The sequence below is a fragment of the Oncorhynchus keta genome, chromosome 31 (assembly GCF_023373465.1).
Source record: "Oncorhynchus keta strain PuntledgeMale-10-30-2019 chromosome 31, Oket_V2, whole genome shotgun sequence".
NCBI lineage: Eukaryota > Metazoa > Chordata > Actinopteri > Salmoniformes > Salmonidae > Oncorhynchus > Oncorhynchus keta.
This window is the reverse complement of record NC_068451.1, coordinates 7,297,292-7,324,669: the sequence shown is the minus strand read 5'-3', so window position 1 is coordinate 7,324,669 and position 27,378 is coordinate 7,297,292.

Below are 27,378 nucleotides of genomic sequence, written 5' to 3'. Positions count from 1 at the left end.
GGCGGCCATCTCAGTGTGCGCCGGAAGGAGAACGTTACAGTCTCTGATGTCTCTCTGGAATGCTACCCTTGCTCGGATTTCATCAACCTTGTTGTCAAAAGACTGGACATTGGCAAGTCTCTTCCTGATTTGGCCTCATTTTGAAAATTGTTCATTAAGAAATGCTAGTGGCCATGAATGAAGCCAAACGAGAGTTGTCATGGGGATGTGGTTTGATGTGGGTGTGTTATGTTCGCATATCGTACTCACCAAAGCAACAACATAGCCATTTCCTTAAAATATTCAGAATTAATCTAAGATAAATCAAGAAATCTGTCATCAATTGGGGCTAGCTTAGCGTTTAGAGCGTTAGGCCTGTAACCGAAAGGTTGCTAGATCGAAACCCTGTGCTGACAAGGTAAAAATCTGTCGTTCTGCACCTGAACAAGGCAGTTAACCTTCTGTTCCTAGGCTGCCATTGTAAATAAGAATTTGTTCTTAACTGACTTGCCTAGTTAAAAAATATGTAATTTTAGGTGTTTTTGCCGAGGAGGTCTTAGTCACATAATTTTATATCTAGCTCGTGTCTATTGCAGTATTTCTAAAGTTAGAAAATGTGCATGAAAAACTAGTTTGTGCACTGCATACAGTCTATTGAGTCGGGAAAGTCTAGCTGCGCACTAATGACTGATTTCTGAGAACAATAACATGTCTACAACTTCATCATCTGCAAGCTGTCAAACTATCATAAATAAAGCACAATCTAAACTATGTTGATCAGTGCCCAAAATCACTAGCCAGCTAGCTAAGTTCCAACTCTGTGTTTGTCAATGAAGCTAACAAGTAGTAGTGACGTGTTATCTAATGTAAACAAGTCTGAGGCGATGCATAATGAGCAGGACAGGTTTTGGCTGCTATAATTGGATAGGACGTGTGCAGCTGATAGAGCGCAATCAGCACAGCTGCTTCTCTCGTGTTACTAGGAACTGGGCAAGATCTCTATACCCGAACCTCCAGTAAGTCGTGACGAACTCACTTACAAAACTCTGTTTTGGACGAGACTGACTTTATGACCAAAAATGATTCTGGTTATACACTTTGTACTATAATTTAACTATAAAATTAATGTTTCTGACTCATATCGATGCGATATAGGCCATTCAAATCCAGAAAAGTTGGTTCTAATGGGAAGTTAACCTAACCAGGGTACAGAAGAAGCATCCCAGGGTGTCCGAGACATGACGAAATTGGACATTTGGACAAACGTGGACAAACGTCGGAACCCGAAGTAAAATTCTTATTGTCCCATTTATGTTTATTAGTATTTGTATATAGAGTTGAAGTCAGAAGTTTACATACACCAAAGCCATATACATTTAAACTCAGTTTTTCACAAGTCCTGAAATGTAATCCTAGTAAAAATTGCCTGTCTTAGGTCAGTTAGGATCACCACTTTATTTTAAGAATGTGAAATGTCAGAATAATAGTCGAGAGAATTATTTATTTCAGCTGTTATTTCTTCCATCACATTCCCAGTGGGTCAGAAGTTTACATACACTCAATTAGTACATTTACATTACATTTAAGTCATTTAGCAGACACTCTTATCCAGAGCGACTTACAAATTGGTGCATTCACCTTATGACATCCAGTGGAACAGCCACTTTACAATAGTGCATCTAAATCTTTTAGGGGGGTGAGAAGGATTACTTTATCCTATCCTAGGTATTCCTTAAAGAGGTGGGGTTTCAGGTGTCTCCGGAAGGTGGTGATTGACTCCGCTGTCCTGGCGTCGTGGGGGAGTTTGTTCCACCATTGGGGGGCCAGGGCAGCGAATAGTTTTGACTGGGCTGAGCGGGAACTGTACTTCCTCAGTGGTAGGGAGGCGAGCAGGCCAGAGGTGGATGAACGCAGTGCCCTTGTTTGGGTGTAGGGACTGATCAGAGCCTGGAGGTTCCCCTCACCGTGCCGTTCCCCTCACAGCTCCGTAGGCAAGCACCATGGTCTTGTAGCGGATGCGAGCTTCAACTGGAAGCCAGTGGAGAGAGCGGAGGAGCAGGGTGACGTGAGAGAACTTGGGAAGGTTGAACACCAGACGGGCTGCAGCGTTCTGGATGAGTTGTAGGGGTTTAATGGCACAGGCAGGGAGCCCAGCCAACAGCGAGTTGCAGTAATCCAGACGGGAGATGACAAGTGCCTGGATTAGGACCTGCGCCGCTTCCTGTGTGAGGCAGGGTCGTATTTGTATTAGTATTTGGTAGTATAGCCTTTAATTGTTTAACTTGGGTCAAATGTTTCGGGTAGCCTTCCAGAAGCTTCCCATACTAAGTTGGGTGAATTTTGGCACATTCCCCCTGACAGAGCTGGTGTAACTGAGTCAGGTTTGTAGGCCTCCTTGCACGCACACGTGTTTTCAGCTCTGCCCACAAAATTTCTACAGCATTGAGGTCAGGGCTTTGTGATGGACACTCCGATACCTTGACTGTGTTGTCCTCAAGCCATTTTGCCACAACTTTGGAAGTATGCTTGGGGTCATTGTCCATTTGGAAGACCCATTTGCGACCAAGCTCTAACTTCCTGACTGATGTCTTGAGATGTTGCTTCAATATATCCACATAATTTTCATTCCTCATGATGTCATCTAATTTGTGAAGTGCACACAAGGCCTGCAGCAAAGCACCCCCACAACATGATGCTGCCACCCCCGTGCTTAGTGGTTGGAATGGTGTTCTTCGGCTTGCAAGCATCCCTATTTTTCCTCCTAACATAATGATGGTCATTATGGCCAAAGTTAAATTTTTGTTTCATCAGACCAGAGGACATTTCTCCAAAATGTACGATCTTTGTCCCCATGTACAGTTGCAAAAAGTAATCTGGCGTTTTTATGGCGGTTTTGGAGCAGTGGCTTCTTCCTTGCTGAGCGTCCTTTCAAGTTATGTTAATATAGGACTCGTTTTACTGTGGAAATAGATACTTTGGTACCGGTTTCCTCCAACATCTTCACAAGGTCCTTGTTCTGGGATTGATTTGCACTTTTTTGCACCAAAATACGTTAATCTCTATACAGAACACATCTCCTTCCTGAGCGGTATGACAGCTGTGTGGTCCCATGGTGTTTATACTTGCGCACTATTGTTTGAACAGATAAACTAAACTTTCAAGACTAGTCATTCAACTGAGACTGCTCTTCTCTGTATCACGGAGGCGCTCCGCACTGCTAAAGCTAACTCTCTCTCCTCTGCTCTCATCCTTCTAGACCTATCGGCTGCCTTCGATACTGTGAACCATCAGATCCTCCTCTCCACCCTCTCCGAGTTGGGCATCTCCGGCGCGGCCCACGCTTGGATTGCGTCCTACCTGACAGGTCGCTCCTACCAGGTGGCGTGGCGAGAATCTGTCTCCTCACCACGCGCTCTCACCACTGGTGTCCCCCAGGGCTCTGTTCTAGGCCCTCTCCTATTCTCGCTATACACCAAGTCACTTGGCTCTGTCATAACCTCACATGGTCTCTCCTATCATTGCTATGTAGACGACACACAATTAATCTTCTCCTTTCCCCCTTCTGATGACCAGGTGGCGAATCGCATCTCTGCATGTCTGGCAGACATATCAGTGTGGATGACGGATCACCACCTCAAGCTGAACCTCGGCAAGACGGAGCTGCTCTTCCTCCCGGGAAGGACTGTCCGTTCCATGATCTCGCCATCACGGTTGACAACTCCATTGTGTCCTCCTCCCAGAGCGCTATGAACCTTGGCGTGATCCTGGACAACACCCTGTCGTTCTCAACTAACATCAAGGCGGTACCCCGTTCCTGTAGGTTCATGCTCTACAACATCCGCAGAGTACGACCCTGCCTCACACAGGAAGCGGCGCAGGTCCTAATCCAGGCACTTGTCATCTCCCGTCTGGATTACTGCAACTCGCTGTTGGCTGGGCTCCCTGCCTGTGCCATTAAACCCCTACAACTCATCCAGAACGCCGCAGCCTGTCTGGTGTTCAACCTTCCCAAGTTCTCTCACGTCACCCCGCTCCTCCGCTCTCTCCACTGGCTTCCAGTTGAAGCTCGCATCCACTACAAGACCATGGTGCTTGCCTACGGAGCTGTGAGGGGAACGGCACCTCAGTACCTCCAGGCTCTGATCAGGCCCTACACCCAAACAAGGGCACTGCGTTCATCCACCTCTGGCCTGCTCGCCTCCCTACCACTGAGGAAGTACAGTTCCCCCTCAGCCCAGTCAAAACTGTTCGCTGCTCTGGCCCCCCAATGGTGGAACAAACTCCCTCACGACGCCAAGACAGCGGAGTCAATCACCACCTTCCGGAGACACCTGAAACCCCACCTCTTTAAGGAATACCTAGGATAGGATAAAGTAATCCTTCTCACCCCCCCCCCCTTAAAAGATTTAGATGCACTATTGTAAAGTGGCTGTTCCACTGGATGTCATAAGGTGAATGCACCAATTTGTAAGTCGCTCTGGATAAGAGCGTCTTCTAAATGACTTAAATGTAAATGTAATAAACGTGGTACCTTCAGGCGTTTGGAAATTGCTCCCAAAGATGAACCAGATTTGTGGAGGTCTCCAATGTCAAGCAAAGAGGCACTGAGTTTGAAGGTAGGCCTTGAAATACATCCACAGGTACACTTCCAATTGACTCAAATGATGGCAATTTGCCTATCAGAAGCTTCTAAAGCCATGACATTGTTTTCTGGAATGTTCCAAGCTGTTTAAAGGTACAGTCAACTTAGTGTATGTAAACTTCTGACCCACTGGAATTGTGATACATTGAATTATAAGTGAAATAATCTGTCTGTAAACAATTGTTGGAAAAATGACTTGTGTCATGCACAAAGTAGATGTCCTAACCGACTTGCCAAAACTATAGTTTGTTAACAAGAAATTTGTGGAGTGGTTGAAAAACGAGTTTTAATGACTCCAACATAAGTGTATGTAAACTTCCGACTTCAACTGTTTCGAAGCTCAGTCGCACTCATTCTGCCATATTTAGTAGATGGGATGAGACTACATTTAGTAGTAGTTTCAAGCTGATTCATTTATTCTTTCTTCCATTTCCAATGGCACCAGACGTTCGTTCTCCCAGTGACAAAGATAGATAGAAGTAGAAAGTCGAACACATCAACACTGAAGGCCTGGATGGCTCACGCGTGCACACACAAACACGCACACTGACAAACACTCACACACTTACAGACAGACCGCCCAACCCCCCCCACTCATACTCTATGTACTCATTCTCTGAATACCATATTAATAGAATGAACGGGTGCTGTAATAAACGCCAAGCACTTTACGTGTGACGATGAGGTCCTTGGTCTCCAACATTAAACCCACATTGTTTCAGTGCAAATGAGAGCCTCTCCAGGGGGAAGGCAGTCACACACAGACACACACACGCGCACACAGTCACACACACACACACACACACTTGCACGCAAACAAACACACTGCCGCCCCTTGTCATCTTCAGCCTCCCTCCTCAATGTTGTTAGTGTCAAGTGACCCAAACCTCCATGACAACGCAGTGACTCAGTGATATTGACGATGGCGTCGTTGTCTCCAGGGGAGATTTTTCAGGGTCATGGGGTGGTGGATGACAGAGTTGGATGACTGGAGGAGGCTGATGATGAATGGGTGCAATGTTGGCAGGGGTGGCATGACTTCGGGAAATGTGAGGAATGGTGTTTAAGTTACTGCTTTAAGCTTTCCGTTTGTGCTTTTCATTTACACTTTTACATTGAGAATTTGTCTTAGTGGATTTACCATCATTTGATTCCAACAGCAAGGTCTCCTATCTCCAGATGTGAGTGCGTCTTTATTGTCAGTTTTCCTCAGCGGCGGGTCAATGATATTCCTATGCGTTTGCGATTAGGAGCGCATTCAGGCCTAGGGGCCATTGTTGGGCTGTGAAAGGCCAGAGCCGAGGCTGAGGCCGATTCCCCACATGCCTGCACACACATAATGGCCATTTCACAGCTCATCTGGGGGTAATGGAGCTTTGGCCCCCACCGATCGAGATGGATCGCTCCCAGATGGAGATAGAATGGGTGATCTGGGTAGATGGACGACGGCTGTGGAGGGGTGTTGAGGGGTGCAGGGGACCGACAACCCAACTTAGCATTGACTGCATTTGCATATTGCATTTCTAGAGAGAAGAGAGAGGGAGGCCATTGATTTAGAGGATGGCCTGCTTGTCAGAGCTAAGGTTTGGGGGTGAGAGATGGAGGAGGGGTGGAGAAAGGAAGAAAAGAGGAAGAGAAAAGAAGTAGAGAGAGGGGAAGGATGGAAAATAGAAAGCAAGAGATGAGGAGGAGAGAAACATGGAGAAAGAAAGAAAGAATTAAGACAAAGAGAAAGAACGAACCCTCAGGGCAAAAACGACTGAAATCAACGTTATTTTCACGTAATTTCAACAACAACCAAAAATCTATGCGATGACGTTGAATCAACGTGGAACACTGATTGGATTTGCTAAAAGCAATCAACGTAAGGGAACTTAGTATTTTTTTCACCCAACTTTTGACCTAAATCCAATGACGTTTTGTTAATTTCACATTAAAGTTCACATTACTTGACAACTCAACCCAATGTAAATCAAAACGAAATGTTGAACTGACGTCTGTGCCCAGTGGGAAAGATGTTCTCTTCGAACCCATCATCGCGGCCCCTTAATCTCTCCACATAACAGCGCTGTGTGAATTAAATAAAACCATCGTCCCATCTTTAATATAAACAAACATCCACCCAGCCGTGCTGGTATTTAGACCTTTCACACAATGTCTGTCAGACGTTATAAATGGCAGGCGGTGGATAACGTCGATATTGTCAGATTGGACCAAGTCCGTTGAGTGGCTAAAAGGTCAGGGAGTAGTGTGAACGCTGATTGTTTTTACGACTAAACTTTTCGGGTCATTTACTTGAAGTGTCTGTCTCAAACCTGGGCTCGGTTGTGCGTTGACCTGTGTCTATGGTGTTGACTTTATTCCCCTGACTTTTACAACTGCAGCAGGATGTAAAAAACTGTTTGACGACATCGTGTGGCCCATTCAGTTCTGATGGCACACCTGACTGAGATGTCATCTAGCGCCAAACAACAAAAAAAACGATACATTTCCAATCAAGTGTCAACCCGTACATCCACAGCATGAAAGCGCAAGTCCTAAACTCACTATCTGTAACTGATTGAATCCCAGCCTGAGAGTCTCCACATAGCCAGGTATGGGGAGAAGAGTGTACACCACCACCCTGTTGAATACACTTCTTATCCCGTTCAGTCGCGATGATCGGTTGCCAGAGATATAAGTGCTAAGTTCGGCCCAACTGCTCAAAACAAGCTTTAATCTTAGATACCCATTCAATGTTCAATACAAAGCATTCAACATTCAATACACATGTTTGTTAGCCTTTTCCGTCTCCAGACAGGGGCTTTCAGGAGTAATTGCCCTTCCCATGCCTCCTTTGTGGTTTATCCATTTCGTTTTCATACTAGGACAAATCTACCTTAAGCCTGCCTCAGAGCCAGAAGATGCAAATATGTTTGTTTGTCACCTCATCCTGTGTGTGTGTGTGTGTGTGTGCGACACTGCACTCCCCATCTCCTCCTCTCTTCAAAGGCATTGAGTGCCGTCTCCCTCGCCACCCCTCGCTCACACTCCTCTCCCCATCTTTTGTCTTAGTGTTCCATATTTAATGGGGTGGCTTGTATGTGGTGAGGAGGGAGGAGGAGAGGAGGAGGGGGGAGGCACCTGAGGCTGGGGGCTGAGGCTTACTGTCTGATGCTGAGGTGGAGTGCCCTCCCCTCTCTCTTTCTCTCCTCTGTCTTTCTCCACGGCCCTTTCAAGAAGAATCCATGAGCATGAGATCAAAGGAAGCCATTGATGCCCCCTATTCTGTAGGGGAGATGGAGGGTCGCAATGACACCCACCCACACACTCACCCACCCACTTATCCACGTACCCACTCACCCATCCACCCACCCACTCACTCACCCACTGACGTACCACTTTGACACTGGTGCCTTGGCCTGTAAATGATACAGATGGACTGATGGGTCGAGAAAAGGAAAGCTAGCAAACTTTCTCAGTTGAAAATCTCCTCATGTCCTCCTTCGCCTTCGGCGTTGTGTATTCGTGGTTGCAAAGGAAAGCCAAGCTCCCCTCAAAAAAATGTACCAAGACAAAGATACGTACAAAATAATACATCTTTCGTCTCTCTGTGTTTCAGAAATGTCCTTAAATTCCAAAAAGGCTGAATGGATCACACCGGAAAGAGCATCCAAGCGAGAGAGAAAAAACCCGACTGCGCCCCTCTGTCTCAGTGTGTGTAGCATATTCATCTGATACTGTCTGGTCAGAAAGAGTATAACATTGTTGCTGCCCGTAGAATTGAATACAAGGGAAGCCAGCGAGCATTTGAGTCACTCCCTGATCTGTTTCACCTGTCCGTGTACTTGTCTCCACCCCCTCCAGGTGTTGCCTACCTTCCCCATTATCCCCTGGGTATTTATACCTGTGTTTTCTGTTTGTCTGTTTGCCAGTTCGTCTTGTTTGTTCAAGTCAACCAGCGTTTTGTCTCTGCGCCTGCTTTTTCCCAGTCTCTCTTTTTCTCGCCCTCCTGGTTTTGACCCTTGCCTGTCCTGAATCTGAGCCCGCCTGCCTGACCACTCTGCCTGACTCTGAACCTGCCTGCCATCCTGTACGTTTGCCCCACTACTCTGGATTATTGACCCCTGCCTGCCTTGAACTGTCGTTTGCCTGCCCCTGTTGTTGTAATAAACAATGTTACTTCAACGCAGTCTGTATTTGGGTCTTGCCTGAAATGTGATAATTTGGCCTCCCTTGATAGATTTTTTATTTATAAAATAACAGTTATTCAGCATTGAGCTCAGCTGTGCATTGTCCTGGGACACCAAACAAAAGTGTTGAGGGAAGCCAGTTTGGATTTGGCTTCAGACCAGTCACATCACAAACCAAACGTCATTATTGACAGACAAAAACATGAATTGTTGCATCTCATTGTGTTATTGTCCTCCAGTAGCTAGCTAGCTAAATCATCCTTTTCCTAAATTAACCATTGATAAAGATTTTGATTTGTGGTTTTACCTAATTCTCCGTACTGGCCAATTATTATAACAGTAGTTCTGATCCAACAATAAATTCATACATTGTGCCCCTGGCCTGAGAGGATGGAAGTTCAATATGTTCAGTAGCTAGATGGAGTAAATCAAATCAAATCCAATTTTATTTGTCACATACACATGGTTAGCAGATGTTAATGCGAGTGTAGCGAAATGCTTGTGCTTCTAGTTCCGACAATGCAGTAATAACCAACAAGTAATCTAACTAACAATTCCAAAACTACTGTCTTATACACACAAGTGTAAGGGGATAAAGAATAAGTACATAAAGATATATGAATGAGTGATGGTACAGAGCGGCATAGGCAAGATACAGTAGATGGTATCGAGTACAGTATATACATATGAGATGAGAATGTAAACAAAGTGGCTAGTGATACATGTATTACATAAAGATGCAGTAGATGATATAGAGTACAGTATATACGTATACATATGAGATGAATAATGTAGGGTATGTAAACATTATATTAGGTAGCATTGTTTAAAGTGGCTAGTGATATATTTTACATCATTTCCCATCAATTCCCATTATAAAAGTGGCTGGAGTTGAGTCAGTGTGTTGGCAGCAGCCACTCAATGTTAGTGGTGGCTGTTTAACAGTCTGATGGCCTTGATATAGAAACTGTTTTTCAGTCTCTCGGTCCCAGCTTTGATGCACCTGTACTGACCTCGCCTTCTGGATGATAGCGGGGTGAACAGGCAGTGGCTCGGGTGGTTGTTGTCCTTGATGATCTTTATGGCCTTCCTGCAACATCGGGTGGTGTAGGTGTCCTGGAGGGCAGGTAGTTTGCCCCCGGTGATGCGTTGTGCAGACCTCACTACCCTCTGGAGAGCCTTACGGTTGTGGGCGGAGCAGTTGCCGTACCAGGCGGTGATACAGCCCGCCAGGATGCTCTCGATTGTGCATCTGTAGAAGTTTGTGAGTGCTTTTGGTGACAAGCCAAATTTCTTCAGCCTCCTGAGGTTGAAGAGGCGCTGCTGCGCCTTCTTCACGATGCTGTATGTGTGGGTGGACCAATTCAGTTTGTCTGTGATGTGTATGCCGAAGAACTTAAAACTTGCTACCCTCTCCACTACTGTTCAATCGATGTGGATAGGGGGGTGTTCCCTCTGCTGTTTCCTGAAGTCCACAATCATCTCCTTAGTTTTGTTGACATTGAGTGTGAGGTTTTTTTCCTGACACCACACTCCGAGGGCCCTCACCTCCTCCCTGTAGGCCGTCTCGTTGTTGTTGGTAATCAAGCCTACCACTGTTGTGTCGTCCGCAAACTTGATGATTGAGTTGGAGGCGTGCGTGGCCACGCAGTCGTGGGTGAACAGGGAGTACAGGAGAGGGCTCAGAACGCACCCTTGTGGGGCCCCAGTGTTGAGGATCAGCGGGGTGGAGATGTTGTTGCCTCCCCTCACCATCTGGGGGCGGCCCGTCAGGAAGTCCAGTACCCAGTTGCACAGGGCGGGGTCGAGACCCAGGGTCTCGAGCTTGATGACGAGCTTGGAGGGTACTATGGTGTTAAATGCCGAGCTGTAGTCGATGAACAGCATTCTCACATAGGTATTCCTCTTGTCCAGATGGGTTAGGGCAGTGTGCAGTGTGGTTGAGATCGTCTGTGGACCTATTTGGGCGGTAAGCAAATTGGAGTGGGTCTAGGGTGTCAGGTAGGGTGGAGGTGATATGGTCCTTGACTAGTCTCTCAAAGCACTTCATGATGACGGAAGTGAGTGCTACGGGGTGGTAGTTGTTTAGCTCAGTTACCTTAGCTTTCTTGGGAACAGGAACAATGGTGGCCCTCTTGAAGCATGTGGGAACAGCAGACTGGGATAGGGATTGATTCAATATGTCCGTAAACACACCAGCCAGCTGGTCTGCGCATGCTCTGAGGGCGCGGCTGGGGATGCCGTCTGGGCCTGCAGCCTTGCGAGGGTTAACACATTTAAATGTTTTACTCACCTCGGCTGCAGTGAAGGAGAGGCCGCATGTTTTGGTTGCAGGCCGTGTCAGTGGCACTGTATTGTCCTCAAAGCGGGCAAAAAAGTTATTTAGTCTGCCTGGGAGCAAGACATCCTGGTCCGTGACGGGGACAATGTTGTTATCTGACGCAATACGAAACATATCCCAGTCCACGTGATGGAAGCAGTCTTGGAGTGTGGAATCAGATTGGTCGGACCAGCGTTGAACAGACCTCAGTGCGGAGCTTCTTGTTTTAGTTTCTGTCTGTAGGCAGGGATCAACAAAATGGAGTCGTGGTCAGCTTTTCCGAAAGGAGGGTGGGGCAGGGCCTTATATGCGTCGTGGAAGTTAGAATAGCAGTGATCCAAGGTTTTGCCAGCCCTGGTTGTGCAATCGATATGCTGATACAATTTAGGGAGTCTTGTTTTCAGATTAGCCTTGTTAAAATCCCCAGCTACAATGAATGCAGCCTCGGGATGTATGGATTCCAGTTTGCAAAGAGTCAAATAAAGTTTGTTTAGAGCCATCGATGTGTCTGCTTGGGGGGGAATATATACGGCTGTGATTATAATTGAAGAGAATTCCCTTGGTAGATAATGCGGTCGACATTTGATTGTGAGGAATTCTAAATCAGGTGAACAGAAGGACTTGAGTTCCTGTATGCTTTTATGACCACACCACTTCTCGTTAGCCATAAGGCATACGCCCCCGCCCCTCTTCTTACCAGAAAGATGTTTGTTTCTGTCGGCACGATGCGTGGAGAAACCAGCTGGCTGCACCGACTCCGATAGCGTCTCTCGAGTGAGCCATGCTTCCGTGAAGCAAAGAACATTACAGTCTCTGATGTCCCTCTGGAATGCTACCCTTGCTCCGATTTCATCAACCTTGTTGTCAAGAGACTGGACATTGGCGAGAAGTATACTGGGGGGTGGTGCACGATGTGCCCGTCTCCGGAGTCTGACCAGAAGACCGCTACGTTTCCCTCTTTTACGAAGTCGTTTTTTTGGGTTGCCGGCTGGGATCCATTCCATTGTCCTGGGTGAAAGGCAGAACACAGGATCCGCTTCGCGAAAGTCATATTCTTGGTCGTACTGATGGTGAGTTGACGCTGCTCTTATATTCAGTAGTTCTTCTCGACTGTATGTAATGAAACCTAAGATGACCTGGGGTACTAATGTAAGAAATAACACGTAAAAAAAAACTGCATAGTTTCCTAGGAACGCGAAGCGAGGCGGCTATCTCTGTCGGCGCCGGAAGTAAGTATGCTAATGTTATCTAGCTGGCCTGGCATATCGTTGCCAATGAAAGGAAGTTAGGCTAGCAAGCAAGTATTTTAGCCAAGCAGCCTAGGACAACAACATCTAAAAGCGTGTACTGTATTACAGTCATAGACCCTTCAGGCAGCATGAAGGAAGAGGATGGCATTGGCGAGCCAACATGTTTTTCTACTTGCCCGTACGCGCACACACACAGAAATCAATTCCATGGACAGCCACATCATATTTAGCCCACGTTGATGGGACTAAATCATTTTTGGTATATTTTAGTTGTTACTGTAATAGGTGATTAGATTATGTTGAAATAGTGGAGGCAGCTCCTGTTTTCTTTGTGACTCTCCATGGTTCTAAATCAATAGTTGTTCAGTAGTCCAAAAATGTCGGAAACATTGCCTTTCTTTACCATGCTGTAGGACATGTAACTGTTTGTTATATGCAATATGTTTTGTGGACTTCACCGGACGGATGTTGCTCTCTGGTTTCGTGATGAAACAAACGTGTGGTTGAATGTATTCTGCCACTGTGTCTTCTTGTCTCTGCCTTAGGCTTTAGGCCACGGTGTCAAGGCATATGAACTAACATGTTATAGAGCAAACAACGCAATTATCACAACACATAGGTGGCAATATGGCTTTTTTTCTGGATTGGCTTCCCTGGTGAATCTACCCGCACACCGCTACTGCCTTCCTTCCTTCCTTCCTTCCTTCCTTCCTTCCCTCTCTCCCTCCCTCATCCGTCCCTCTCTCTCTCTTACCGTAGGGCCATCGAGCACATTGGCACCTGTCAAACTATGGGGCTGTTTTTATTGCTCGCTCTCAATCACCTACTTGCAAAGACCAGGAACACATGTTCCTTATTGATCACCAATCAATGATCAATTAAGCAAGCCATTTGTTCAATTAGAGCCACCTCTCCTTGGGACCCGGGGTTACTCAGGTATTTGATTTGAACGACTGGCGAGGAATGGATATGCCTGCATACTTGATCAGGAAGACTTGTGTCAGGCCTTTAGCTAAACACGTCTTATAGGCCTACCAAGGATGATCGCGGAGGTTTATTTCGCTGTTCGTGACATCCTCTGCCAATAAAATACTTTCCTGTGTGAAATTCTGTTGGGTTTTTAAATGGCATAGATCGTTAGTGTCCGATAATGGAACAACGTTAACCTTTTAGGGAAGAGTAAAAGATGGACAACACTTTGAGGAATTATGTTGGGTTTTTACAGGTTTATGATTGTCCCATTACCGAACAGGAACAATCTTAACCAATAATAGGAAATTGACCATTCAATGTTATTGGACCATTCAATGTGGGCTGTTTATAGACTATATAAAAGGTAGACTGTTTGATAGAATATTAGAAACAAATGTTTGTTTTTTTTACCCCCTTTTCTCCGCAATTTCGTGTTATCCAATTATTAGTAGTTACTATCTTGTCTCATCGCTACAACTCCCGTACGGGCTCGGGAGAGACGAAGGTCGAAAGCCATGCGTCCTCTGAAACACAACCCAACAAAGCCGCACTGCTTCTTAACACAGCGTGCATCCATCCCGGAAGCCAGCCGCACCAATGTGTTGGAGGAAACACCGTGCACCTGATTACCGTGCACTGCTTCCGGCCCACCACAGGAGTTGCTGGTGCGCGTTGAGACAAGGATATCCCTACCGGCCAAACCCGCCAATGGGGACCTCCCGGTCGCGGCCGCAGAGTCTCTGGTGGCACAGATAGCGCTGCAATGCAGTGCCCTAAAACCATCAACAGTGTATTTAGTTGTCTTCAGCTGGACTAGAGTAGAGATTCCTCAACTGCACACAGTAGAGAAATGTGGACACCATTGTACTACCTCACCCACCTCCCTCTCCCCAAAATCTCCTGCCCTGTCATTCTCACCAAGGAAGGGGGCGCTCTGTCCCCACTACCCTGCACCTCAAACCCTCTGAACCCCCACTTTCTTCCTCCTCCATTTTTGGGGGATGATTGTTTATTTGGGTCAAATAGTCAGTTATCTCTGGGAAGAGGGCAGAAAAAAGGGGCGTCTTCCCACCCCACATCTCTCCCCTTCTTCCTCCCTGGGCCTCCTCACGCCCCTCCCTTATTTTCCCCCATTTAACCAGTCAGCAACAATCAGAGCTGACAGAGCGACGGGAAACAATCGGGCGGTGTCACCGGCATGGTGACCTCAGAGGGGTGAGGGGGCCCGGGGGAGGCGAGGGGGGGAGGCCATGGGGGGACGGGGGCCCCACCAAAACCACCACCCAGTGTCCTGCCTGACCCTTTGTTCCGGCCCGCCAGTGAGAAAATGGGGACACTTTAGCTCTCCTCTGATTCCCTTCTCTCCTTCCCTCTCCTCTTCTTTTCTTCATCACTCTCTCCCTCTTTGTTCCAGAGAGAGAAGGGGCAGAGGGGCCAGGCCACGATAAAGTGAGTGACGGGCCAATTTTTCTCTGTTTTTTTTTTCTTCATGGACGGTGTCTGTGACTGTGTGACACCAGGGTCTTAATTGACAGTGAATGTGTGTGTTTGTGTTTGTGTGTGTGTGTGTGTGTGTGTGTAGCAGGGAAAGAACGTGTGCGTGCTTCTGTGTGTGTCTGATTTGAGAGGGATTGTGGAAGTTTGTGGATAGAATTGCAGGAGGGGTGTGTGTGTGTGTGTGTGTGTGTGTCAGGGGGAATGGGGGTGTCTCTAGTCTGCTGTGTGACAGTTTGGAGGTTTCACACTGCGACCCCTGCGTTGTCTGTCTGCACGCCTCGACCGGGTTCCCACGCGAAAGTGTGCTCTCACGGTCCCACGAATGTCTGACCGTTAGGACCACAGCACCCAGGGCCACAGCAAGACAGACACCGATAACTTAAGCTTAAGATGCTCCACATACCTCCTCACGGACCGTCCCAGAACCGTTTTTGTTTTGTTTTGACCCGATGACATCACGTTTTGTTTGCATTGCCTAAACCGAAAGAATTGTACCCATTCCCAGGAATGCTTCATATGAAAGAATAACAAAAACTTTGTTTTGTCACAATTTAAACGAAACATTGAACTATGGCGATATTTTTTTTTCCAAATGAGAACATTAAGAAAAAATATGAGGCACACAATGGGTCAAAAAAAAGTCTCTATAATTTAGAACTCGAAGCAATGCTGCGTGGTTGACAGCGATTACAATTTTACTTTGATTTCACAAGCTCTATGTTCACAAAATTGAAAGTTGACCTTTAATTAAAACAACATCCCACAATCAGCAATAAATTCAGTTATATGGGTCGCTGATGTAACTACAGAAGGATGTCAAACTACAGTTTATTTCATCAATTTGAATCCAATAAACACGCTCACATCATCAGAGGTCATGGGCAAGCCAGCAATTAAAGCAATATCCCTTTACTAACTGGGCTTATCATAATTATATGATAATTTGATAATTTTGACACTGGTGTTATATGGATGATTGGCTAAGACGATGAGCGAGGGAAGAGAGCAAAGAGAGAGAGGACAGAGGGTGGGTGGAGGCAGAGGAGACAGAAGAGAGCGAGAAGAAGGAGAGGGGGAATGAAAGAGGGATAAATTAGTGACGGAACGACAGCATAACGGGGGGGGAGGGGGGGGGTACATTCCAGGGTGATACAGCAGCATGCTGGTCTGGCATGAGGCGAGCGAGGGAGGGAGAAGGAGGGGGGTAGAGAGGAGGGATGGAGGGGGGTTCCGGTGTGGTGGGAGGTGACAAGGCCTCCCTTGCCGCAAACGAGACAACGTGGACAGATGGTGTCCCTCGGAGGGGCTGAGTGAGACCCAGTTTTCACCTGCGGCCCCATGGGATAAATCCGCCCTTCCTCACACATGGAGCCGGAGATAGGATAGGTTAGGTTAAGAGAGGAGAGCCTGGAATGCTCCTGAAACATAACACGAAGGATGAATGGACACAAAACAAGGGGATAGATGGAAGGATGAAGAAAGAGGGAGAGAAAAGGGAGGATGGTGTGGAAAATATAATAGGAGAATTAGGGGGGGTATCGTATAGAAAGGGGGAAAAACAAGAAGAAGGGACAATTATGTTAAAGTTTTTGCAAGACTAGAGAATGAAAAAGGGACTTAAAATAGATTGACAGACAGAATGAGAGAACAGAAAGAGAGGGAGGGAAAAAAGAGAGTGAGAGGGACAGTTCTCCCACACTTAAACAGATACTTTCCGACAGACACCAAGCTGGCAAAACATGCAGACAGACGCTTCACTCTCTCCCTCTCCCTTCTCCCCCCCTCTCTCCCTCTCTCCCTCTCTCTCCTCTCCCCCTGACTGTTGGATCATACAGATGGTGCTTTTGAGTGCCGTGAATGGGGTCAGCCCGGGTCGGGGGGACGAGACAATAACGCAACGTTTCGCTCGCCCTCGACCGGCGGAATGAAAGTGAACAATGGTGTACTGCTGAGGGAGGGGGGGTCGTCAGAAGGGGGTGACTCTGGGGTGCGGGGGGGGGCGAGTGGGTCAGTCTTCCCAGGGTCACAGTGGGCCAGTAAGAGGGTGTGTGTGTGCGTGTGCGTGTGTGTGTGTGTGTGTGATGCAGGGAGTTTGCGGGAGTAACACCCCACTGTTAGCATGTGTCCATACTCCGTCTGCTATTGACTCTATATAGATCTTAGTAAGTGTGTCTTAAACTCCTGTCGGCATTAAAGCCACATTAGCCTGTAGTCGCACTCTTGTTGGAGACTCCTATGGTCTTACTTTCAACAATACATCCCGTTGTTATCTTTCTCTCATTACTCCAGTTTGATTTGCCACTCAGCAAGGGGCGATGAGTTACTAACTTTCAACACGCACCTGTTAGTTGAACTCCTAGCCTTTACTGTGTCCATTCTACTGCTTGTGTCGCGTTCAAAACATTCTGGCAACGGAGCGTTTCTTATTGGAAATGTTCAGGAAGTCACTTCCTGTTGCAGTCTGTTTTCTTCCGTTTGGTGCATAATGAATACGACTCTGTTCATTACTTTCAGATTATTGTTTATACAGTATTTTATGGGCTGTACCAGATAGTTGGTAGTGTTGTTTAACATCTGGAAAGCCATAGCATATGTTGGTGGTGGAAAAATAATGGGGATGGGGCTGATGGGGCTGTGTGACAGTGAACACGTGGCTAAGCAGGCCTACAGATGTTGTATTGATCTAATTGACTGGACACTCAGGGATCAATGGAAGTCAATAGAAGTGATCAGCAGCCTCCTAAAGAGCCATCAGATTAACAATGCCTGAATACCAGACCATTCTGGTGTTTGTATTTAACTTTATTACTATTGGATAAAGCAACACTATGTAATTGATGGAAAGCTGGCAAAACAGAATCAGAACATGTTAGATGGTAACCTGGGGTTGGAATGGGAACAGAACCAAAAACAAAACGGAAAAGAACAACATTTTTCAAGGAATGGAAACAGAAACGGGAACGAAAGTGATCTCTAGTGTTCCGGAACAGAACTGTTCTTTTCAAATCTTGAAAGCCGGTATCTGGTGGAGTATATGAATGATCTAAACGTAAAAACGATGTTGATTTCACTGGTTAAAAAAAAAATGAAAGAAAAGGAACTATATGATCTATAACTTTTTTTTGGTTGGAACCGGTTCAGAACTTTATTATGCTGGTCGGAGCATTGGAGTGGAACCGGGGGGGAAAAGGGCTTCTGTTCGTAACGGAACAATTGAATAACAATTTAACAGGCCGATGCAACAAGACACAACAGATTAGAGATGTGAAATTGGTGTACCAACATACCAAGGTCAGGTGTAAAAGCAGAGGGAAAAGGAGAGCGTTACACGGGCACACATTTTCACAGAGCCGTCCCCACTGTGTCACTCTGTTATCATGTTAATCCTATTCTTGTCTTTCCTTTCCACCCCTTCCTCTCCCTTCCTCCCTCGCTATGCTTCATACAGAAACTCTCAATGGACCGTGAACCCTTCGCTGCTTATGAATGACGATGTCACACCTCTCTCTATCGCTCTCTCTCTTGCACACATAGGCTACACAGACAAACATCCCCCCCACACACACACACACCTCGGCTTCTATTTCTTCCCCTCTCCTTCCCAATCCTCCTTTCTCCATCTGTCAGGTTGATTGACATGTGCTGAGAAGCAGAGGAGCAGAGAGAAACAGAGAGGGATCTGAGGTTCAGAGATCAGAAGCCAGGCGATGGGGGGTGGGAGGGAGGCTGGAGCAGAGGACCCTAGGCCTCAGACTCCTGGCCTATTCTACACCACTGATCCTCTCTGTTGTTGTGTTGTCAGGGAAACGTCCGTGATTGTCAGATGGACGAGAGTTGTTTCTGGGTGGCAGCAGACGGAAACAGAAAAATACACAGAAACACACTTGAATTCAAAGAGGTAAACACACACCCAACACAAAGACACACACACTCATTTGCAAAAGCAAGCAAGCATATACACACACACACACACACACACACACACACACACACACACACACACACATAATACTCGCACTCACACACAAACAAACACTTGTTCCTGCCTTTATAAATGCATGGCGAGTTGTCTTCAGCTGGAGATGATACTTTAAGGGGTAATTGTCAGAGATGACACAGATTTGTCTGTGGATAGAAAGTAGTTCCCCCCCATCCATATCCCATCATCCCCAGATACCTCCCTCAGAGGGCCTGTTAAGACCTCCTCTCTTCTTCCTCTCCCTTCTTCACCTGCTCCCCACGCGTCACACGACAACATTCTGAGGTTACATCAAAACACAACAGAGAGGGAAGGGGGAGAGATAGAGAGACAGAGAGAGAGAGCGATACAGTGAGAGTGGGAGGGATTGTGTGAGGGAAAGAGGAAGTGCTGTGAGCAATAGATACCCATACTGTAGATGCTTTCTCCTTCCATTGCCATTGGTACACTACTTGGATACACCTATTCACAGCACTATATAGCACCATATGACTCCTCTCTCCTTATAAGGAGAAGAGGACCAAAACACAGCGTGGCAAGTGTTGTCATATTTTGAATTAAAACCGAACACTACACAAAATGAAAATGAAACAGTTCTGTATGGAAAACACAGACACAGAAAATAATCACCCACAACCAAAATGGGGAAAACAGGCTACCTAAGTATTATTCTCAATCAGAGACAAAGATCGACAGCTGCCTCTGATTGAGAACCATAACAGGCCAAACACAAAAATACAACATAGAAACAAGAACATAGACTACCCACCCCAACTCACACCCTGACCAAACTAACACAAAGACATACACATGGAACTAAGGTCAGAACGTGACAGCACCCCCCTCCCCGGAAGGTGCGGACTCCGGCAGCAAAACCTGAACCTATAGGGGAGGGTCTGGGTGGGCGTCTGTCCGTGGTGGCGGCTCTGGCTCGGGAGGTGGACCCCTCTCCACCATAGTCTTGGCCCACTGAAGTGGCGCCTTTGGAGCGGCGACCCTCACCGCCGACCTCGTATTGGGGACCCTAACAGCGCGCTCCGAATAGAAGGGAGACTCCGGGAGCGCCGGACAGACGGGAGACTCCGGCAGCACCGGAGTGAAGAGCGACTCCGACAGCACCGCAGTGAAGGGCGCCTCTGGCAGCTCCTGACTGACCGGCGGCTCTGGCAGCTCAGGACAGACGGGCGGCTCTGGCAGCTCAGGACAGACGGGCGGTTCTGGCTTGGAGAGAGAACCTGGAGGGAGGAGACAGAGAGACAGCCTGGTGCGTGGGGACCAGGACCCACCAGGCTGGGGAGACCTACAGGAGGCCTGGTGCGTGGAGGAGGCACCGGATGGACCGGGCTGTGGGGGAGCACTGGATCTCTGGTGCGCAGCCTTGGCACCACTCCTCCAGGCTGGATGACCACTTTAGCCCGGACCATCCAGAGTGCAGGCACAGGTTGAACCGAGCTGTGGGTGAGCACTGGAAATCTGGTGCATACTACTCGCACCTCTCCCTTAGGCTCAATGCCCATATTCGCACGGCACGGGCGGAGCGCAGGCATAGGACGCACTGCACCCTCCCAGCGCCCCGGAGACACAGCACGCAGAGGCCGCGCAGGATACCCTGGGCCGAAACGGCGTACCGGAGACCAGACACACTGAGCCGGCACAACATGCCCTGGCTGGATGCCCACTCTCGCATGGCACTTGCGGGGGGCTGGCCTATCGCGCTCTGGGCATTGAGCGCGTACTGGCAGCACCGTGCGCTCCACCGCATAACACAGTAAATTGGGGGGCTGCCTCTCGTGCTTGTCCCGCTGCCATGCTACCTCCTGATATCGCCGCCGCTCAGCTTTCGCTGCCTCCAGTTCTTCCTTGGGGCGGCGATATTCCCCAGCCTGTGCCCAGGGTCCCTTGCCTTCCAGTATCTCCTCCCAAGTCCAGGAGTCCAGAACCCTCTGCTCCTGGTTACCACGCTGCTTGGTCCTTGTTTGGTGGGTGAATCTGTCACGATTTTCGTCTGGAGAAGGAGAAGAGGACCAAAACGCAGCGTGGCAAGTGTTCTTCATATTTTTTATTAAAACTGAACACTACACAAAATGAAAACGAAACAGTTCTGTATGGAAAACACAGACACAGAAAACAATCACCCACAACCAAAATGGGGAAAACAGGCTACCTAAGTATTATTCTCAATCAGAGACAAAGATCGACAGCTGTCTCTGATTGAGAACCATACCAGGCCAAACACAAAAATACAACATACAAACAAAAACAGACTACCCATCCCAACTCACGCCCTGACCAAACTAACACAAAGACATAAAAAAGGAACTAAGGTCAGAACGTGAAACAAGGACAACAGTGTGTGGAGGAGTTGACCATGAGACCATGAGGAGTTGACCATGGAGGAGTTGACCATAAAGCTCACCACGCACACTGAGACCTTTACGAATGGTGATGGAAGACCAAACCTCCTTAAGACCCTGTGGAACCCAGTGCTCCAACCCCACAGCTCCACCTTCCATATTGATGCATGCAGAGGCTGTAGCAAAGGGTGTGTGTGTGCGTGTGCGCGAATGTGTGCGAGTGTGTGTGAGTGCGCGTGTGTGTGTGTGCATTTGGGTGGTGGAATAAGAACCACATTTGTATAAATTAACATTTGCATTTTGTATGAAGGAAAAAGGGAGGAAATGCAAAACAAAACAAAAAATGCTTGAGGAACAACAAAAACGACACTTAAATCTTACATGGAAATCAACGGCTTTTTCTTCATGGAAAACGGTTGGAGTGGCTGTCATCAGATGTGTCAACAGATCCTTACCAGGTGGATAGAATGTACAGGAAATCTATGTCCAGGAAATCTATGTCCAGGAAATCTATGTCCAGGAAATCTATGTACAGGAAATCTATGTACAGGAAATCTATGTACAGGAAATCTATGTACAGGAAATCTACATACAAGAAATCCAAGACCATGAGCGGAGTCATGGCTTTTTTTTTCTCACTATAATGGGCAGTAAATAAAGTCATAGGGACATTGTTGTTTTGTCCAATGGATGTGGCTTTACCTGGCAACAAAGCTGCAAATCAGAGACACTGCAAGCAAATCCAACTCTCAAACATTAAATTCCAGCCAAATACTGCTGCCATTCCTCAAATACAGGGTGGTAGCTGTGAGCTGGGGGTTAAGGGGGAAGGGGGGCAGAGGAGGTGCAGGTGACTGGGGCCTGAGGGAGAGAGGCTTGCGGCGGGAACAGCGTCAGGCTGGCCCCTAATTGATCTCTGGGTAATGTGGAGGGGCCCGCCGCAGGGGCCACTGGAGGGGTCATTAGGATGCAAATCCAGCCCTGTGCTGTGTGTTCCTCCCCAGCCCAGACCCAGCCAGACAGACAGGTAGAGAGGGAGAGAGGGATGGGAGAGAGGGGAGGGGGAGGGACAAGATGATGTGGAGGAGAAGAATGAGAGCAAGGGAGCATAGGAGGGATGGAGAGGGTGGAAAAGGATGGGAGAGAAGGAGTGGGAGAAGGAGAGAAGGAGTGGGAGGGGAAGAGCGAAGCAAATGTGGAAGGTTTAGGGGAGGGATGGGACTTAATATTGGGGAGAGAGTATCTTTAATGGGACACTATAGACCAGAGTGGAAGTTTTGTGCGAGGAAGTATGCCTGGCCCACCTCATTGAGGAAAGACCTGGACATCCATCCTCCGCTCCCTTTTAAACAGACGCTAATTAAACACTTGGAATCCCGCCCCCTCGTGTCCATCAATGTCCTCTATTATTTGTCTTTTTCATGTTTCTATTTTTTAAGACAAAAGCTGAGGATATCCATGGCAGGGGTCGGAGACTGGGGCCAGCAAGAGGGACAGATCGTTTTTCATTCCCCCTAATTGACGTGAACAGTTCTTTTGACCCTAATTAGTGCTCTGTAATCTCTCATTTGCATATCACAAAGGCAACACTATTTGCATATTTGTAAACGAGATGGGCCCTGCATCTGCATGCGTTCCCCTGTATCCCCTTTCCTTTCTTCTCACAATGCCCTCGCCTCTCTCTGTTTCTCTTTCTCTTTTCTCTTCTCCCGCTTTCATGCAGGGACGGTGCCAGACAGGGCAAGCGATGAACAGGACTGCACGCAGGCAGGGACAAGAGGCTGGCATGGGATGGCTGGCACGGGCACACTGGCACAGTGCACTGACAAAGAGAAGGGGGAAAGATAGTAGCGAGAGACAGAGTGGAAGGATAGAGAGAAATATGGAGACAGAGAGTGAGACAAAGGGGAAAGAAAGATAAATGGGAGACAGAGTGAGGCAAGACACATATTCAAAGGAAACAGGAAGAGCATTAAAGAAACATACATAATGTAAGAAAGAGTGTGAGAGAGATACTAATACAAATCTAGGCCAGTGACTTAGTGCACGTTGACTGACTGACTGTCTGACTGTCTGTCTGACTGATGAGTCACCTTGTTAGGCAGTCCGCTGCTTACAGTAAACCCATGGCTCGGTATAACAGCTGCCTCTACTCCCATCACCACACTATCACAGACTCTTTATCTATGCCAACCTCCAGTCCCATCTTCCTCTTTCCTACATGTACTTTACCGCTCTACTCTACTTTCTCAAAGGCTTTTCTCAACATTAATCATGGAGCACATCAAAGTGTTATGGCAAGTCACTTTTGACTGCGAGATGCATTATAGCAGGTATTCCCAAACTGGGGTACGCGCAATGCCGTCGGGGGTACACCAAATAAAAAAAAAGTGATCCTTGTTTTTTTTGTCACATTATTAATTAAACAGTCTATTTTCCAACGGGGCTACAACATTTGGGTGAGGGTTTTTTCTCGCCTGAGTCGCCTCGTTTCACTGCCAAAAATAAAAGTAAACCATCTAGTGTTCAGCGAAATAACAACACAATGGCTAATACAGGTAGCCTAGTCAAATTATTAACATCCAATCACATTAACCGTTACTGTCTCGTGGGAATTCCGTTAACGGTCCGTATGTAGTCAAACGTAGCTGCTGCCCATTCCCTTTGCTTGGAAATGGTAAATGGTTTAAAAAAAAGTAAGTCCCGTATCCATAGACACACATACCAGCTCTACTGGTAGTACTGCTACTACCAGCAGTAATACACCTGCACCTGTCGACAACACAAGTTGTTCTGCTTCCACGAGCACATCCAATGCTAGCATCAATAATTCTACATTTGTTGTTAGCCCAGCTAGCATGGACACTGACAGCTGTGAATCTGATGCAGCCGAAGAGCTACGACCGCCTTACCCGGGAAAGCACCGAACAACAGGCAGGGACGTTGGACCGTCGAAGAGGCACAAATATGATGAGAACTACATTGATTTGGGGTTCAGTTATATTGCTAGTAGTGCCTTTCCTCAGCCACAGTGTGTTATACAGTATATGCAAAAGTACTATCTCACAACTCGATGAAGCCTTCAGTCTTGCGCAGACATTTAGAAACAAATAAACCACGGGAGATTTTTGAGCAAGAATTAAGACGACTTTCGAGTAGTAAAAGCAACAGATACCATTAATAAGAAGAGGCTAGAAGAGTCTTATATGGTGAGCTACCGAGTGGCTAGGACAGGCAAGCCCCATACTAGTGTGGAGGACTTAATTCTTCCTGCTGCTGCGGATATGGCTGGGACAATTCTGGGGGGGAAAATCCCAAAACACTGTACAGACAATGCCTTCAACCAACAACACTGTTTTCCTACGCATCAGTGACAAGGCAGGAGATGTTTTGAAACAATTACTACTTCGCATGAATTCTATGCGTTACAGCTGGATGAGTCAACAGACGAGGCGGGCCTGGCACAGCTCCTGGTATATGTCTGTTACGTTTGTGGGGGGTAAATTAAGGAATATATCCTCTTCTGCAAACCACTGGAAACAAGGACAACAGGAGAGGATATTTTTCAAGTACTGGACAGCTTTGTGACATCAAATGGACTTTGGTGGTCAAGATGTGTTGGTATCTGTACTGATGGCGCAAAAGCCGTGACAGGGAGACATGGTGGAGTGGTAACGTGAGTGTAAGCAGTTGCTCCCGACGTCACTTGGGTACACTGCAGCATCTACTGAGAGGCTCTTGTTGCCAAGTGTCACGGCAGTCAAAAGAAGTGGACCAAAGTGCAGCGTGGTGAGCGTACATTTTCCTTTTATTAGAATGTCGCCAACAAAACAAGAAACGAACGAACAGCCGTGAAGCTTACAGGGCTAAGTGTCTCTAACAAAGTTACTGCCCACAATCACAGGTGGGAAAAAGGGCTGCCTAAGTATGTGTAACGGTTTTCTAGGTGTGGTGAAGGAGAGTCAGACCAAAATGCAGCGTGTAGATTGCGATCCATGTTTAATGAACAAAAAAACGTAACACGAATCTAAAATACAAACACTACAAAACAAAGAACGTGACGAAAACCAAAACAGCCTATACTAGTGAAAACTATCACAGACAGGAACAAGGACACTAAGGACAATCACCCACGACAAATTCAAAGAATATGGCTGCCTAAATATGGTTCCCAATCAGAGACAACGATAAACACCTGCCTCTGATTGAGAACCACTCCAGACAGCCATAGACTTTGCTAGATCACCCCACTAGCTACAATCCCAATATATACACACCAAAACCCCAAGACAAAACACAACACAATACAAAAACCCCATGCCACACCCTGACCTGACCCAATACATAAAGATAAACACAAAATACTTCGACCAGGGCGTGACAGTATGATTCCCAATCAGAGAGAACGATAGACAGCTGTCCCTGATTGAGAACCATACCAGGCCAAAACATCAAAACACAAAATCATAGAAATAAAGGACATAGAATGCCCACCCAAATCACACCCAGACCAAACCAAAAAGAGACATAAAAAAGTCTAAGGTAAGGGCATGACACCAAGGGAATACCTGACAGCTTGAAAGACATTTTGGACACTACAGTGAAAATGGTTAACTTTGTTAAAGAAAGGCCCCTGAACTCTTGTGTATTTTCTGCGCTATGCAATGATATGGGCAGCGACCATGTAACGCTTTTGCATCATACAGAAGTGCGCTTGTTAACAATGGGCAAAGTATTGACACATTTTTGGGAATTGAGAGATGAGCTTAAAGTTTTATTAACTGACCATAATTTTAATTTGTCTGACCGTTTGCATGATGACGAGTTACTCACACTCCTCGCATATCTAGTAGAGGTCGACCGATTATGATTTTTCAACGCCGATACCGATTATTGGAGGTCCCAAAAAAAAGCAGATGCCGATTAATCGGACGATTTTTATGTATTTATTTGTAATAATGACAATTACAACCATACTGAATGAACACTTATTTTGACTTAATATAATACATCAATAAAATCAATTTAGCCTCAGGTAATGAATAATGAAACATGTTCAATTTGGTTTAAATAATGCAAAAACAAAGTGTTGGAGAAGAAAGTAAAAGTGCAATATGTGCTATGTAAGAAAGCTAACATTTCAGTTCCTTGCTCAGAACATGAGAACATATTAAAGCTGGTGGTTCCTTTTAACATGAGTCTTCAATATTCCCAGGTAAGAATTTTTAGGTTGTAGTTATTATTTGAATTATAGGACTATTTCCCTCTATACCATTTGTATTTCATTAACCTTTGATTATTGGATGTTCTTATAGGCACTTTAGTATTGCCAGTGTAACAGTATAGCTTCCGTCCATCTCCTCGCTCCTCCCTGGGCTCGAACCAGCAACACAACGACAACAGCCACCATCGAAGCAGCGTTACCCATGCAGAACAAGGGAAACAACCACAGGCTCAGAGTGAGTGACGTATGAAACGCTATTAGCGCGCGCTAACTAGCTAGCCATTTCACTTCGGTTACACCAGCCGCATCTCGGGAGTTGATAGGCTTGAAGTCATAAACAGTGCAATGCTTGACGCACAATGAAGAGCTGCTGGCAAAACACACGAAAGTGCTGTTTGAATTAATGTTTACACGCCTACCACCGCTCAGTCGGATACTTAGATACATGTATGCTTGTATGCTCAGTCAGATTATATGCAACACAGGACACACTAGATAATATCTAGTAATATCATCAACCATCTGTAGTTAACAAGTGATTATGATTGATTGTTTTTTATAAGATGTTTAATGCTAGCTAGCAACTTACCTTGGCTGACTGCATTCGCGTAACAGGCAGTCTCCTTGTGGAGTATAATGAGAGAGAGGCAGGTCGTTATTGAATTGGACTAGTTAACTGTAAGGTTGCAAAATTGGATCCCCCGAGCTGACAAGGTGAAAATCTGTCGTTCTGCCCCTGAACGAGGCAGTTAGTTAACTAGGCAGTCATTGAAAATAAGAATGTGTTTTTAACTGACTTCCCTAGTTAAATAAAGGTATAAAAATATATATATTTTTTTTAAATCTGCAAATCGGCGCCCAAAAATACAGATTTCCGATTGTTATGAAAACTTGAAATCGGCCCCAATTAATCGGCCATTCCGATTAATCGGTCGAGCTCTAATATCTAGGTGATGTTTTTTCTCGCCTGAATGATCTGAATCTGGGAT